This window comes from Xyrauchen texanus, chromosome 45 (assembly GCF_025860055.1).
Source record: "Xyrauchen texanus isolate HMW12.3.18 chromosome 45, RBS_HiC_50CHRs, whole genome shotgun sequence".
NCBI lineage: Eukaryota > Metazoa > Chordata > Actinopteri > Cypriniformes > Catostomidae > Xyrauchen > Xyrauchen texanus.
This window is the reverse complement of record NC_068320.1, coordinates 25,744,602-25,763,004: the sequence shown is the minus strand read 5'-3', so window position 1 is coordinate 25,763,004 and position 18,403 is coordinate 25,744,602. Positions and strand designations below refer to the sequence as shown.

At 38.1% G+C, this 18,403-nt stretch overlaps 1 pseudogene; it reads right to left on the bottom strand.

Annotated features, from left to right (window-relative positions):
- Positions 1 to 894: 894 nt before the first annotated feature.
- Positions 895 to 18,403, bottom strand: part of LOC127637646 (metabotropic glutamate receptor 8-like) — a 249,579-nt pseudogene continuing 232,070 nt past the window's right edge.

Sequence of the window (18,403 nt, the reverse complement as noted above, 5' to 3'; positions counted from 1 at the left end):
TAAATATTGACTGATGTACAGTGACGTTACATTGAGAAACCTAAAATCTCAGTTTTACAACTTCCAGAGCTCTGTCAAATAGACAGCAAATCATAAAGAACATCAAGTGCATTTTTAAGGCTATAATAAGTGTGGCTAAGGTGTCCAAATAGTTTTTGGGGCCACTGTATATGTTAACATGAGACTAGTGTTTATGCAAGTTATATCCAATTTGTCAACTCCTGTCATTTACATTTATATTTATGCATTTGGCAGACGCTTTTTTATCCAAAGTGACTTACAGTGCACTTATTACAGGGCCAATCCCCCAGAGCAACCTGGAGTTAAGGGCCTTACTCAAGGGCCCAACAGTGGCATCTTGGTGGTGCTGGGGCTTGAACCCCCAACCTTCTGGTCAGTAACCCTGAGCCTCAACCACTGAGCCACCACTGCCATGACTGTCATGACAATGTAAAGCCAATAAACCTGGTGGCATTCACATGATGTGTAAGGCAAAAGGGACCGTGGAGAATGGACATGGAGAAAAATCCACACACAGGAATTGTCATCAATGGTTCATCCGCCAGGAATTGTAGTCCCACCAATAAATGGACAATTTAGACACTCTATATTTTCAAATAGTCTCAAATATCACACATTTATATATGGAAGAATTAAGCTTTTGCAAAAACATAATGTTCAAAAAATGGGAGTCTTTGGGGAACTGAGGGAAGTCAAATTCGTACTTGTAACAGTGGGACTACTTTTTTGGGTGGATGAATTGGTGGTTTTGTAACTAAATGCATTCAGTAAAGAGCGAATGCGGCAGAAAAGTGGTAGTGATTCAATGAAAATGGGAGTAAGAAGTAAATCTCACTGTCAAATACACATCTAACAACGCTACACATTTGCAAAACATTCCTTTATTATAAATAAATCTTCCATTTTTTTTGGTATAAAAACTAGCATGCTTCAACCATGGCATTTTACAGCTTCACAACCCCCGGGTACGGTTCATTCAGCCAATACAAGTCACATCTCAGAATGCAGGCTTCCGACAAAGTGGGACAAGAATGAAAAAATCTGCACGACCACAAAAATACAAGTAGAATAACAACAAACATAGTTTGACTCTGGTAGTTTTCATATATTTTCTCTTTTAACATCCACATTTCCAAAGTTTACTGTGAATGTGCTCCCATCAGCATAATGCTTACACCATTTTTTTGTGGAAAGTATGTATTTTTTTTCCGCATGACCGCAAGCCTGCAACATTTTCGTCGCATCAGTGTGTGTGTGCATGTTTGTGTTTGTTCATGGCAGGATTAGCTCTCTAAATGCAGGATAGAAGCATCACTGGTAAGTCACGTTTGTGCAATTTTCTGCCTTTCAGGATGCTTTAGATTTTAGTTTGATGCTGAACGATACAAAATATCTCATGCTTGGATGCCCGTGGGTGGTCCATTTGCCTGTCAGCATGACAAAGACAGCCATCCTGGTTTGGACAGGGCCCCGCACCTGTCTCCGCCCACAGAGAGTGGCCCTCTTCAGATGGCGTGATTGCTGTAGCTGACATATGTCGTCTTGGTGGAGGAAGCTGCTGGAGGGGAAACACATTAAAGAATTGAGTTTACTCTCACTTGACTGCTTGTGCATTACCTGCGTATGTCAAGTATTTTAGGCAAGCCCCTTTTAGGCGGTCTCCTTCATTATTTTGGGGTCAGTAAAAGTCTCTTTGACAATTTTATGGGTGGTGTTTCAGGACATTTTTTTCTTTTACACCATCTTACCTAAAATACATAAATATAAAATGCATAAATAAAACATAAAATGGATTAAAGAAATACAGTTAACCCTTTAAGCTCTGAAGGTGTTTTTAAAGATCTTCTGTTTCAGTGGCAAAACTAAAGGCTTATAACTCAACACAAAAGGGTTGAGTGTTTGGTATCATTGTAAAGTTTTTATGATATAGATTATGATACATTCTGAGATGTTCAGCCTATGTAACTGCAGAAAAATCACACACACACACACACACACACACACACACACACACACACACACACACACACACACACACACACTCTACATTATATATCTCTGGGTGTAAATATAGAGAAGATTTTTTTGTGTTCCCAATCATGTCAACTGTATCTGAGAAAAATTGTGTTGATACGACAAAGGAATCAAAAGTTATAGCATTAAAACTAAAATTATCCAAAATGTGTCCAAAAATGCCTCTTCAAACATATATAACATAATAATTGTACATAAGAACTAATTTCACATGCAAAAACAATAATGTCGAAAGGTATGCATAGCATGGAGGCATGATTTTAGTGATGATATTTCACAGAATGAGTTTCACTCTGAGCCATTTGAGTCATCATTGAGTCTGTGTCGTGTATGTGGCGCCATCTCCCGGTGGCCATTTGAAACATTGTGCTTCATGTGGATTATCTAATGATCTGTACATCTGATTACATTGTGTGTGGGCTCATTTTAAAGATAATCACCTCCTCTAAGAAATACTTTGTGATCATTTATTTCCGTTTATTTTTCATTAAGTTATAAGCGGAAATGCAGCATATAAGCAACACTAACATAATAGTCAAAGACATATACTTAGATATTACACTCTATATTTTTGTCTGTGAGTAAAACAAATAGTGTGATTATATTATTTTGACAGGAAAAGTTTGTGTGGTCTCTATATTCATTCATTATGAGTGTGTTTCAATGTTTCAGACAGCAAATGAGCACCCGCAGCACAGAACAAAGTAATTGCCTTAAATACTTATCAGGGCTTATTTCCCTTCAAAGCCTTCCCTTCACTTCTGTCATTACATTTTCAACACTTTATAATCCTCCATTGGAGAACAAAAACATATAAAAATCAAAACAGCCCAAGAATTTAGCGAGCTGGCAAATGACTGTGATGCAGGTATGCTAGTTGGTTACACTTTTTAGATTAGCAACATTAATGTCACATTTAACTTTGACTATCTACCTCTGACAAACATCCAGTGATGGGCAGTAGCTTTGCTACAAATAGTGAAGCTATTAGCTTAACTACATTTCTGAGTAGTGAGGTGGTATCTTTGATAGTTTTTAAATCAAGTAGCTTTTCAGTAGTGAAGCATATTTTTGACTAGGTAGTGGCGTAGCATTGAGAAAATTTACATCGCTACATCGTGCCTTGTACCCAATCGCCAGATCTGAATCAAAATGAAAGATGTCCTATCACAAATGAATCGCTCACCTGAGTCGGTTCCTTAAAATGAATTAGTCACATGTGATAGGTGTTAAATCGGTTTGCGATTCAATCTGAATGCCTCAGAAAACAGATAGCTCATTTGTGAGCACTCTCACTTGCCAATAAGCTCACAGAGGATTTTATTACATGGAAAAATAAAGATAACGCTGGTTGCAGTGGATCTATAATCAATGGAAATGAAACCTGCAAATGCATCCTATCGTTTGCCAGTGTTGAAGAACTTCATTATGTTCAACACGTTTGCAGCTTGAAAATGTGAATATGTTTTGCCTATGCTCAGTGCATCTGCGGTTGAAAAAAATATGAAGTAGCTTAAATGTAGCAAGATAATTTTGGCATGTGGCTTGTAGTGTAAATACTTTCTCTGAAGTGTAGCATTTAGCTTAGCTTAACTCATTTTTCTGTTCAGTAGTTTGTAGCTTAGCTTGCTACATTTTTTGAGTAACTATTGGGCTTACAAAACAAGAGTTACACTTATTTAAGTCTGTTCTACCATTCTATGGCCACCTACACACTAGAGTTTAAGCTATATAGTGCAGCAAATCTACTGATTTCAATAGAGAGCAACAGTCTGCTTTAGCAAGCAACAACCCCTTTAATTATCTCCATAAGGGAATTGATTTTTAACAATGACTTATAAACCTTTAAAGACAGACATACCATGAGCTCAGAGGTTGTTAATCAATGTTTTTACATGGATCTCTGGAATACTTGATTCTGATTGGTCAAAAGCATTAGCTAGTGGTCTGACATTTCAAGTAACAACTGCACCTCCGGGGATTAAGGCATATTGGACCGGTCATCTGGGTATTGCGAGTCATCTTTCCTACTTCTCGTATCACTGTGCAATCTCTACAAGTAAGTTCATTTAAACTAAAATGTTTCATGTCCATTTATTTATTCAGCAAGTAGTCATGCAATAAGCTGTATCTATTTTTTTAAGCCATCACTTAACAACCTTTTGTTGGTCTGTCTTGAGGGTTTCTTTTTACATCATCACTAAAACAATGACTCTCGAGAGATTCTGAATGGATTTTCTGCTTCAAGAATCCTACTGTTGCCCTCTCTATGAGTGTTTCAGTGGTGTTCATACTCACTGTTGGTCTCCATGCTCTCACACAGCTCAGTCTTTACTTCCCCGTTGGGCGGTCGCTTCCTTTTTGAACCAGTTTGCCTGACATGGTGGCGGCAGTGACAATCGCTTTGAAGCTTCGCTTGCGTTTGGGCACGTTCTGCTCCGGGTGGAAGATGATAACGTAGACTTTGGGCATGTAGAGCATCCCGAGAGATACAGATGCGCTAAGGCTGAGAGAGATGGTGAGGGTGGTGGTCTGAATATACATCTGTACACAACACACATCACAGAGAGAGAGAGAGAGAGAGAGAGAGAGAGAGAGAGAGAGAGAGAGAGAGAGAGAGAGAGAGAGAGAATACTTTATTTTAAGAATGTGAAATGTCAGAATAATAGTAGAGAATTATTTATTTCAGCTTTTATTCCTTTCATCACATTCCCAGTGGGTCAGAAGTTTACATACACTTTGTTAGTATTTGGTAGCATTGCCTTTGAATTGTTTAACTTGGGCCAAACGTTTTGGGTAGCCTTCCACAAGCTTCTCACAATAAGTTGCTGGAATTTAGAGTCAGGTTTGTAGTCTTCCTTTTCAGTTATGCTCACAAATTTTCTATCAGATTGAGGTCAGGGCTTTGTGATGGCCACTCCAATACTTGACTTTGTTGTCCTTAAGCCATTTTGCCACAACTTTGGAGGTATGCTTGGGGTCATACTATCTATCCGTCACGTAAGAAAATAGTTCCATGCACAAATCTGCTTTTTGTGACTGTACTCGTTTTTATTTTATTTTTTTAAATGTCCAGGTCCATTGAACTGTTTAACTGTATATAAGCAATATCACACTCACAATCATGTTATATGGCCCTAAATCAGCACTGTTGTGATAACCTATGGCCCTGCGGCCGAATCACAGCAGTGCTGATTAAGGGACATATCGCACTCTTACTCATGTCATATTGCTTATATATATATAATTTAAATAGTAAAATATGAATTCATCATGGTGGTATTTCATGTACTACTATCATCATTATAGTAAATCATTCATTGAATGACCCGAAAAACTAAAACTAAAGCATTTGGACGCATTACAGTTATAAGAATTTGTGGTAAAAGTACTTATGATAAAAAATGTCACAACGCAAAAAATTAAAATCATCCTGAAAATATGCTACATTTTATTTATGCTAAATATAATTTCGTTTTTTTCCTGTTGATTTTAGGAGCAAAATGTGACCTGGACCTGGAGATTCAGTCAAATACTGTATGCCAAATTCAACAAAATGTTACATATCATGAGCAAAACAAAAATTTACTTTATTACTATTATTATTATTATTATTAAGTGGAAATATTTGGCCCCAGGAATTCATTTTACACTTTATGAATATATACTCTCATTTTGGTCATAAGTCATAAATACTCATAATAGCTAAAATCAGTTCTTCAAACTGCCACAGAAACTCTCAGACAAACATACACACATTCACACATCTTCAAAGCTTCTCTGATGCTGGAAGGATAATTAGTGGCGGATGAGGACACATGCTCACACTCTGAGACGTAATTACAACTTTCCTTAACTAGAATTTAAAAGTGAAAGCTCTTACTCAATTAACAGACATGAAAACACACAACACACTCGGTCCTGTGAATACACACACACACACACACACACACACACGAACAGCACACAATTCTCACAGGCTAGGCACTCATGTGTATCTTTTTTTCCAGCGGGGGGTAAAATCACAGTGAATGACGAGCAGATGGCAAGACATGCTTGAGCCCAAATGCTCAAAGGGATGGAAAGAGAGAGAGATAAAAGTGGTAAATTACAAGAGTGACCGTGCAGTGCTCTGCCTCTGTGATGCCCGTAATGAAGAGCATCGGTCAGGGAATGTGGCACGGTCAGTTTGGACAGCTCTGGTCACCCGCTGCTCTCTGAACTGTAACGGGATTGGACCAGACAAGCAGGATGACATCCGCTGGCATACAAACGTGTTTTAAGGCAGTGTGATATCAGTGGGAACCAACGCTTAGTGACATCTGTGGTGGGCATGATGGAGGAACAGGAGCCAACACTGTTTGGAGCTACTTACAGCTTTAAGCAAATCTTCTCAGCGACTTCAATAAATCCATACACAGATCTCAACTAAATGGTGCTTGTAGGCTATACTGTGAATTGGCACCTGTCGTCTGCGCACAAAAATCAACAATAATTTTTTCAAGCTTGTAACACATATCGAGATGATAACTCGGAACACAATCTGCACTATTTTTGACTTACTTTCCAATGTAAGCATTGACAGACATTTTTGACCGCTGCGTCTCGCTGTATTTTCAGTTTTGCACACAGGTGTGCCACATTTTTAAGATGCAGTATCAAATGTAAAAGAAATGTAAGCGTGGCGTAGTTCTAACAGGAAGACTAGCAGCTGTACATCATCGCACCATTAGCTGGGTAAATCCTAGCCAATCACATGTAAGCCATTTCTTTATAAGTCTGCTCACAATCTATCACATTGCTGTTTCAGTGTGCTAACATGGCACCCTCCACCACCCCACCACCACCTGTTGAGTCCCGTCCTGCACGGGGGTAGGCTCCTCGCCCCTGCTTCCTATCTCCGGCAGGATAAGACGGTTCCGAGTACAACTTCTTCAGACCGCCAGACGGGGCCTACGCCAAAGAGAAACATTACTTTTCCATTTTATATTCATCAAAATAATGTAATCTTAAATTTCACTCAAGTCTGCTAGAACTTCCATTTTAAAGATGCGTCTCAAGAGACATGCACTCTGTCCATTTTTCATCTAGATTTATTTTTGGTGTGTAAGAATGTAGACAAAATGGCCCAGAATACATACATATCAGTGTCAAAAAATAACTTTTTTAATATTTACAATTATTCATAAATAATATAGTATATGTATACAATCTAATATTGAAGAGTTTTGTTGTCCTAACTTTGCAAGCATATAATTCTGATTCTGTTTACTCCTGATTCTCCTTTTAAAAAGTCTTATTTAATTTCACTAGATGGCAGCAAGTGCTTGGAAAAATATTTTTATTTTCACAATATGCCGATCTGAAATATAGGTGATGCTCTAATGCATTTCAGCCCTCACAGATGTACTCGTCCATAGACATTTAGTCTAATGTTCAGTTCATGTAATGCCCCCATTGTTTCATTGAATAGCTCGGCCTCTGAGTGGACTACAAGCTCAATCTAGATTTATTTATTTACAGTTTATTTAATTTGTCTACCACCACAGTGTCATTTCAAGCACACACACACACACACACATATATATATATATATATATATATATATATATATATATATTTTTTTATAAATTCTGTATTGTTTGTTTTGCTAAAGATAATTTTATAGGTAACATTTTATGCATTCTAAACACAATTAAATATTTTCACACTTTTTGCATAATTTGGCAAAATTACAGCTTGATACAAGAAAAAAAAGTAAAAACAAGGTAAATATCACTTGTGAACAGAGTTTTTTATAGGCTGTCATTTTCAAACATCACTTGTCTCATATTTTATCTCAATCGTGCTCTTCACTGGCACTAACGGTGTAACTGGTTTGGTGTAATTTATTGTATTATAAGGTTTATCTTTATTTAAATCTTTATTTAGATGATTATAGTTTCAAACATGGATTTTCATAGTGTCACATTAAAAGTCTGAGTCTGGGACAAGGCTGAAATAATAACATCTATTCACGAAAGGCATTTGAAAAGTACCAAAAATAAATGATAAAGGCCTGTAAAAACAAACAAAACAAACAAAAAAAAAAAAGTTCCTATTTGAGTTTTAATGAGACCTTCATATTCCAAAAAGAAAAAAGTTTCAATCTGTTCATTGAATAAAAATCAACCACTGGGACATGAAATTGCTCGGAGTGGAAGAAACACTAGTCTAAGCTACTAAATCCATTGTTATGTTGCCTTCCTAAATTAGGAAAACTGCAGGTAAACACAGGAGACCAGCTCCTCAGGCACTGATCCAACTACAGTCTCACACAGATTGGGGATTTTCCATGGAAAGCTACATCTAATTCAGCATTAATTTGCTTCTAGATCAAAGAATTCACCAAGGATTTACAACTATAACATATAGGAAACTCTGCTCATTACATATAAACACCAAATGTCCTTTCAGAGCCCTCACAACATCCATTCAACTCAAGCACAGACTCCTGGTTTTCAGGGAGCAGCTAGAGAATACATGACAAATCAAATGATGTTTGCCATCATCTTCCACGTGGCTGGAATATAATCCATCGATCTATTAGATCACGTGACAGTTTCAATCCGTCACACATCAGTGTCTTATTACTTAATACTCCCATAAACCCTCTGGAGGGACTGGTCAGAGCCTTAGAAACAGAGCCACTGTAGTGGAGCAATTTCACATCGCAATAATGATAAAAAAAAAGAGTATTATGTCTGTTATGGGCTCTCTTAGTTAAGGTAAGATAATCCTAGAGTAAATGCCAGGTCCATATGGTTTGTAGAAGTTGTTTGATAAAGCAATAAGCCATGAAAGAAGTGCATAACAGTGATTTTACCACAGTTGAGAGGTAACGCTGGGAATGACAGTAAGCAGAGTTGATTTAAAACAGGGCTACTCAACTTCGGAAAGGTCAGGGGCCACAAAGCTGGATCCCTGTACCCTTGAGGGCCGCACTCTTAATTTCTATATATGTATATATATACTGTATATAATTATAAGTAAACATTTTTATACGTTAGATGGAATGAAAATTCTCTCATCGTTTACTCACCTTCATGCCATCCCAGATGTGTATAATTCTCTTTATTCTTTATAGAAAAAATAACTCAGCTCAATGGATGAGAGACAGATCAATTGTTACGTCCTTGGCTTTTTTTTACTATAAATCTCCAAATGTCAGTGAAAGTGGAGGTTTACTGTAAAAAATGGTCTTAAATATTGATCTGTTTCTCACCCACACCTATCATGGATATTATCTGAGATATTCTTCAAATCTTTATTTGTGTTCTGCAGAAGAAAGAAAGTCATAGACATCTGGGATGGCATGAGGGTGAGTAAACGATGGTCACCCCCTTAACCTTCTGCACCAAAGTAGATCACTAAAAATCAGTTGCATGAAGGCGTCTTAATGCCATCACTGCAGGAAAAACTGTATTTTTTATTGTTGTCATGATGAGTACATATCTCTGATGAGCTATTCAAGAGTTTGGACAGATTTGCACCATGTTGAAGTGACATTGTGAGAGTGCATGTTTGATTGACAGACCGCGCGTGAGCGCACGCGTACTTTGTATGAACGTGCGCGAAGATTGACCGCCGCTCTCATAACATCAGCCATGCTCAGATATCATTGATTAATTCTGAACATCCTTTTGCAGTTGAATTCCCTCTCTGATGTGATTCAGCAATGTAGAGAACTAGTGTAAATCCTCCTGAAAATAGACACCTCACAATTCATACAGATCTGATAGACTGCTGATAAATGTAAGCGCAGCATAGCTCTAGCGGGAAGACTAGCAGCTGTACATCATCACTTCATTAGCTGGGTAATTCCAAGCCAATCACATGTAAGCCGTTGCTTTATAAGTCTGCTCACAATCTATCACATTGCTGTTTCAGTGTGCTAACACGGCAACCTCCACCACCCCACCACCACCAGTTGAGTCCCGTCCTGCAGGGGGTTAGGCTCCTCGCCCCTGCCTCCTATGACGGTTCCGAGTACAACTTCTTCGGACCCCCAGACACTGATTAAACCGTTACATAGGATGATTGTTTAAATGGTTTGTAGCAATTTGGCATGTTAACATAAATCCACTGTGTGGTCAAACATGTGTGTGTATCATGTTTAACTGACATTATTCATAGATATAAATCACATATATCTGTACTTATATTTGGCACATTGTTATAATCAGTGTTGGGTGTAATTGGATTATTAAGTACATTAGTTACTGTAATCTGGTTACTTTTATGCACAAAATGTAGTGTAACACATTACATTTTAAATTACTGTAATCAGATTACAGTGACTTTCAATGAAAGTAATTAATTTTAAATACATTATTTGGGTTACAAATATTTAAAAAAATATATTATTTATGTGCAATACAATTAAAATGTGAATTAAACAGTTTATTAAAGTTTATTAAACAGATCATGAAAAACTGTTAATTATAATTATGTCATTATACCAATTAAACCACATTAAAACATCACTTTTATGTCCAAAATAACAGTAAAACATTGAACATTTTGTAATAATATAAATAATAATAATAAAAAATACAGTAAAATAATCTTAAAATTATTTTAATAAAAACATAATTTTCAGAATATTTAAAAAAAAAATCTTATTATTTTATAAAAACAAAAACAATTCTGTTCAAAGAGGTTATACGAAAAGTTACGATTACTAAATGTGTCTAAAATTCGGAAAAACTCACATAACTTGGCATCTGTGGTGCTATTCATTTTCCACAAAAAGTATTCTTTTTAATAGTTAAATAGTAAATATCACTATTTATTTTAGGTATTTTAGGTTTAGGTTATTAGGTAGGTATTTTATGCTTCTCTAATAAGTTAGCTAATATTGTTCGTTTATAAGAAATGTGTGGAATGAAAATGGTAAAATCGTACGATGTGCATACATAAAATGGTAAAATCGTACGATGTGCATACATAAAATGGTAAAATCGTACGATGTGCATACATAAAATGGTAAAATCGTACGATGTGCACACATAAAATGGTAAAATCGTATGATGTGCATACATAAAATGGTAAAATCGTAAGATGTGCATACATTAAATGGTAAAATCGTACGATATGCATAAATAAAATGGTTAAATCGTAAGATGTGCATACATAAAATGGTAAAATCCTACGATGTGCATACATAAAATGGTAAAATCGTACGATGTGCATACATAAAATGGTAAAATCATAAGATGTGCATACATAAAATGGTAAAATCGTACGATATGCATAAATAAAATGGTAAAATCGTAAGATGTGCATACATAAAATGGTAAAATCGTAAGATGTGCATACACAAAATGGTAAAATCCTACGATGTGCATACACAAAATGGTAAAATCGTAAGATGTCCATACACAAAATGGTAAAATCGTACGATGTGCATACATAAAATGGTAAAATCGTAAGATGTCCATACACAAAATGGTAAAATCGTACGATGTGCATACATAAAATGGTAAAATCGTAAGATGTCCATACACAAAATGGTAAAATCGTATGATGTGCATACAAAAAATGGTAAAATCATACGATATGCATACATAAAATGGTAAAATCGTACGATATGCATACATAAAATGGTAAAATCCTATGATGTGCATACACAAAATGGTAAAATCGTAAGATGTCCATACATAAAATGGTAAAATCGTACGATGTGCATACATAAAATGGTAAAATCGTACGATGTGCATACATAAAATGGTAAAATCGTACGATGTGCATACATAAAATGGTAAAATCGTACTATGTGCATTCATAAAATGGTAAAATCGTACTATGTGCATTCATAAAATGGTAAAATCGTACTATGTGCATTCATAAAATGGTAAAATCGTACGATGTGCATACATAAAATGGTAAAATCGTACGATGTGCATACATAAAATGGTAAAATCGTACGATGTGCATTCATAAAATGGTAAAATCGTACTATGTGCATTCATAAAATGGTAAAATCATACGATGTGCATACATAAAATGGAAAAAATCGTACGATGTACATACATAAAATGGAAAAAATCGTACGATGGTCATACATAAAATGGTACACTGCCAAATGTAGTAACATAAAATGTAAAATTTTCTAAGCAGTGGCTAAATCTCAAAAATTACATCATAACCATACTTTTCTGAAATACTGCAGCCACATCGAGAGCGCAAGACATATATGAATGCTTTCACACTGTGCACTTAATCACATGCCTATTACTGAGATATTAGAGACAAGAACCTCCTGAGGAACTCAAGGCCTTGTGTATAGGGCTACAATTTAAAAGTCTTTTCTGCCGAGCCACTTAAGATATGTATAAAATGGTATAACTTCCATTTATGCAATTAACCAGCAGGTGTCCTTTAACATGCATGCTTTCACACACGACCAGTCTGGTTAAAAGAGAAATATCAAATGCCATGCCGCTTTAGATTTTGGACCGAATCATGTATCTGAGAAGCATTCACAGCGGTATAGCGCCTATGGTGCCTTTAAATTCCATGAATGACCTGAACAATGTCATCCATGCCTTTGCCTGCCAACTCCCCTGTTGCTTTCATTAAGCTTTTCAATACTCCCGTGCCACTCTTAATTAGTTTTGAAGAGTCTTTGGACAGCAACAGTCACCAAATTATCACTCTGGACTTTTAATAGTTCTCTGTGTCTTGCCTGCGGCTCACAAAACTAAACTGAACAGGATTTTCAAGTGTATTTCTTAGGTGAGAGCATGTGTTATTTTCTGGGCCAGAGATCGCAACTCCATATGTGCGTGTACAGGTTTGGCTATACTTGTGATGTCATCGCAACTACTGTTGTGACAACTTGCAATAAGTCATATCGTAAGATATCATTCAGCTTGGCTTATAAGAAAAGGTATGACTCTTATTCTCATAGACACTAAGCAGTCAACAAACATTATTAGATGTAAAAGTACATTTCTCGGTTGTTTCCAACATGCTTGTTTTTCCAAACCATGTTGCTTGTTTCTCTTATGAGATATGGCAACACTGCAATTGGTGTTTCACCCACCCCTCATAGCACAGAACTGTACCAAAAGACACTAACACACACAGGTTTGGGGCAGCTGCCCGTAAATCTCTCTCTCTGTCGCACCGCCGTCTCCGTTCAGCCTTTATCCCTCTCGGAGGCTTGATTAGCCTGATAAGGGGCCGGGCGTGCAGCATCACGACTCGGCCCCGCCCTCCACCCTGCCACATTCCTCCCTCATTCTCTCAGGTCAGGGAGCCCCAGGCAAGACATACACCCCCCCCCATCTCTTTTCCTCACTACATTTTGTGCCCTTCCGGCCCTGTCTGTCGGCAGGTCATCCCGGCCTTCCTGAATCTGGGAGGAGACAGGGGGAGGGAAACAACAATAATACATTATAAACAGTGGGTACTCACTGTAACAGTGAAGTGCCGCCAAAAAAACACAGTAACATTTAAAAGAGAGGGAAAGGCCAACATGGAGGAGCAGTGGGAGAGAGAGAGAGAGAGAGAGAGAGAGCGAAAACAAATCTTACTCGCAGGTTCTCCGATACGCCGTAGCTTGATCCTCGGCCACTCCTCCACCCTCTAATGGATGGTCGCTCTCCCCGGGCGTATCGGAGGTAGTCCTCCTACCCCTGGCTTATGGAACGGCCCGCCGCATTTTTGGTGGATGGTAGGGGTCTCCCCCGCCCCTAGCAGCAGTAACTGCTCCAAGCGGTTGGTTGGGATCCCCTCCTCCCCTTGCGGTCGGCGGCCATTCCTCTGCTTCCAGACGATCGGTCTTCTCCGTCCTCTGGTGGCTCATTGGGGTGGATGGTAGCGGCTCCTTCCTGGGTTTTGCCACCAGTTTAAAGGTATTAATGGAAAGGAGGAGGCGAGAACCGGCTTGACAATATAAATAATATTTTTATGAAGAACTGAACCAAAAGACACAAACACACACAGGTGTCGGGCAGCTGCCCGTAAATCTCTCTCTCTGTCGTACTGCCTTCTCCGGTCGCTCTTATCCCTCCTAGAGGCTTGATTAGACTGATAAGGGGCCGGGTGTTAAGCATCACGAACCGGCCCCGCCCTCCACCCAGGCTGGACTGGGAAGAGAAATCAGCCTGGAATTTTTACATAGCAACTGGCCCGCATGTTGCAGTGCCGTTTTGTGGTCCGTTTTGCATAACGCGGTGGCTCATTTTAGCTTATAGCGGCCCTTTCTGTCTGTTTCACCCACTGGCCCGCTAGTTTCTCCCGATGGCCAGTCCACCCCTGATCGGCCCCAAAGTGTGTCGGCCCACCGGGAAAATGTCCGGTATGCCAGATTACCCTGGCTACTGCTCACTAATATAGCTTTCTAAGGTTGATATGTGTTCTTCTGGAGGTGGGACAGTTGGGCTTTTGGAATAGATGACATGTAGATGTAAAATTCACTCCTATTTCTGACCCGAAGTAATTCGCAATATCTCTTTCCCTGCAAGTTTGTCATTCAACAGGCCATTTAAACTTTACATGCAAGCAAGCTTAGTGTAATCTATTGTTGCATATCAACAGCTATAAGAGTTCAGACACAGTGCAGTTTGCTCTGAATATCACACACACACACATTTATATGCATATACTGAACTCAGAAATGTACACCACACACACAAAATGCCATTTAACAGAGCTTTTCCCTTTTTTGTGTCTTAGAAAACAGCTGACAGTGTTTCCTCAACAGCTGTAGTGGATGCAGCTCTTAACATCAGCATTATAAAAACACCCTGGAGCAGCTTATCAGCCGTTCACAACATCTGGTCACCATAAACAGGTTCATGAGGCTTCCTGGCCTACAGTAACTCTATGAATATATTAAGAAGAAAACTTTTTCTTGCACAGTTTAACTTGAGTGTTTACGTCACCAGCCCTAGACGACGCTGGTCGCAAAGTTGTGTTGAACGTTTACTCCAATCCAGGCTAACTAAGCAGGGGAAACGTTTCAACTGATGTGGAACAAATGTTAATAATGGGTTTGCAACAGAGTGAACATTGTTTACATGTTTTTTGGGCACTTTTTAGCTGGTCAGACTGTGAGAGCAGCTTGTTGAGCAGGTAAACCAGCTGAGCACCAGCTTGGCCGGGCTGAGAGAACAGTTTAATCCAAAACAGGGTTTACCGTCTTATTGTGAACAATTCACAGAGATGCTGCTTATGTACAGTGTTACGATTCAATTTCAGTTACGATGCTGCCTTGGAAGGTAGCTGCCTATGTAGACAGCAGCAGCACCAGCTCACAAGGGCTATGTAAAGACTCGCAGTAGCGATTAGCATCTGACATTTCAGTTCAGGTCCATTACCAGAGTGATGGAAGTGAAGCCGACATCCATCTGTTCGCCCAATCACGCGTTATTTACGTAAACGAACTGGATTAGCTGCACATATGCTAACGCAACACATTCCACAGCTAACAAATTCATGTTTTTAAAATGCTTTCCAAATGTTACATTGTGGTTGTGGGATCAGGGCCTATAGGCCTGATATCCTGTTAAGCAAACATCTTGCTATGAAAGTGCTCAGATTTATTTGGTTAATTGACCACAAGTAAAAATCAATGTGCCTCGTTGTGTAATGTGGTTACTGTGCTGTGTGTGTCGGAAGCGTTAATGCAATGTTTCCCCAGGCAAAGTGGCCGTTTAAACCTCCAGAGACCCGAGTTTGACTGATGTGTGCATTTTCAAAACAAGCATAAATAAATATCTAGCGCAAATAGTTTCCCTAAATATTGATGTCCACATATGTGGACTGCAGGACTAAGCTGTGAAATGTTAAATAATACTTGCTATAAAAATTCTGATTTTTTAATCAAATTGTTTATTATGTTTTGGAGACGTTACAGACGTCAGACATTAGATACAGACATTAGTCCAGCATCATCCAATCACAGCCAACCATGTTAAAATAAACAGCATCAATTGTGAATCTATGTGTGTCATGTGTGTCAAACAGCCTGAAACTGAACTTTTGATCAGATTTTAGGAGTGAACGCACTTAACTGCTATAGAGAGCTATAGGAGGCTCCCTTGCTCCCTATTTAGGGAATGACTTAACCTCCAGTGTGCCGTCTGTCTGCACTGGTCTCAGAACAGTTCGAAATGCACATTATTTTCTTTTAAATAAGGATTTTTTTTTAAAACAACCATATTGTACAGTGATAGCAAAATGACTTAAAGGTGTGTTCATGTTGAAAGTTATCCAAAATAACGTTTTTTTCTACTTTTGAAAGAACAATGACCCCAAAATCCACATATGTGGACATAATGTCTATCAGTCCACTGATGTGCAAAAAATTTATGAGTTTTTAAAATCGGCATAATAAACGAAAGTAAAGACGTTACTCTTTACACCTAAACAGATTTCAAAGAGAAAACGTAGAAGTTTCTTACCAGACACACTTTTGTTTGCACTGCGCCCATAGAAGTGCTTCACAGAAATTGACGTCACGTTGTTGTGTCACGTGAAGTTAACCCCTTAAATGACAGTCTAGAGTGTTGTCGACAGTATTCAGTTGGTTTAAATTAATTTAATTCTGCTCACTAATATGCATAGCGAGGCCAAAATGCAATGTCCACGCATGTGGACGCAGGGTCGCACGAGGTTAAACTTGTTTTGGAGAATTCTGTAAAGCCTCGGCAGCGACTTTTAACACATAATTAAAAAAAAATAATGTTGTACAGCACTTTTCACAACACACATCATTTCAAAGCAGCTTTACCGACAATTATGCAGTAATATCTGTAATGTTTTAAACGTCTTAAAGTGGTCACTGAACATTTTGCTCCCTCTCTCTGACCCTTACAAATAAAGATGACGTTCTATGCTGCTGTGCATTTAAGGCCAATTCCACAATCTGTTTAAATAGAAGTTTAAACAAAAAAAAATAAGAAGAGCATTTTCAAAAGTCTCATTTTTCGGTAGAGGAAAACATCTTTCCAATCTAGAAAAGAGGCGGAGACTTAACAAAATCAATGCGTTTTCAAACGAAAACCTATTAGTGTGCATGTGGCCTAAGACTACCAATTTGTTATTGAGAGATCGGCTGAGAAAGACACAAAAAGACCGAGAGCAATACAGAGTCATTCAAATTCAGCACAGCCAATCTCCTTCAAAGAAATAACCTCTTTGTATGACCAGAGCTGCTCTATCCATTGGATTATTTTTGTTGTTGTGAAAATAACTCAGGATCAAGCCTGTTCCTCTACTGTTTGGACGTCTTCTCTCTGAAGCATTAGCTTTAGTAATTAAAGTCATGGTTGCAGAGGCGATTTTCCATCCCACAAGGAGGCATCCTGCACAGATTAGCCATGATTAATAGCACTGCTCGTGGCACACTAAGGATTGGGGCGGTCTCTTTTTCGACCAGCAGGAATATCATCTGGTGTGAAGGATGAATTATGGCCGTTGCCTTTTCTGTCATGAAGGAAAATGGCCTGGCCTGCATGTATGATGATATTAGTGGGGCAAATGCTCATCTAATCTGATGTAATTTAACATTTGCACAGCATGACACAATTCTAAAAGTAGCCGTGATACTAACTTCAGGGATGCAAACTAATGAGGGCCAAAAAATCGTGATATGATCAAAGGTCCTTGAACATTTTTTCTTGGAATATATAGTTTCAAAGAATAAGCTAAAAGCACCAATTTTAAGCGGTGTTTGACATTTTTGGTTGTATTTTTACTATCTGCTTGTACAGTATTTTCATTATTGGGGATTTTGAGTCATCCACGTGGCTTGAGTCTTTCGGATCTGTTCACAAACATTCATTCGGATTTATTTACTCTTTTGTTTCGTGACCATTCCTGGAGATGCCACAAGGTGGAGACAAATGAACTTTTTAAGTGGTATGAGTGAGTCACTGAATCATTTTGATTAAACCTATATGTTAAAAGAGACCCAAAAATGGGCCACGGGACTGTCTTGAAAGGGTCGTGGACAACAGGATAAAATGAAGCTAACAGTTTGGTGCATAGTCGGGTTGGGGAGTAACATAATACATGTAACGGGATCAAATATTTAAAATACAAAATATAAGTAACGGTTGGTAATCAGAATACAGATTTATGATTACTGAAGAGATTACTTTGCATTTTATTGTCATTTGTTTCATTTAATATTTAGTCTTTCTAGTTGGAAAACATTTATCCATATAAATGATGTGATCTAAAGGAACATTTGAACAGTGATGAAACACTTTGTATGATGTGTTACATTCATACGAGCAGACAGAGGGCGCTGTTACACTGTTATGAGTGAAAAGGGGTATGCAGAGGAAAA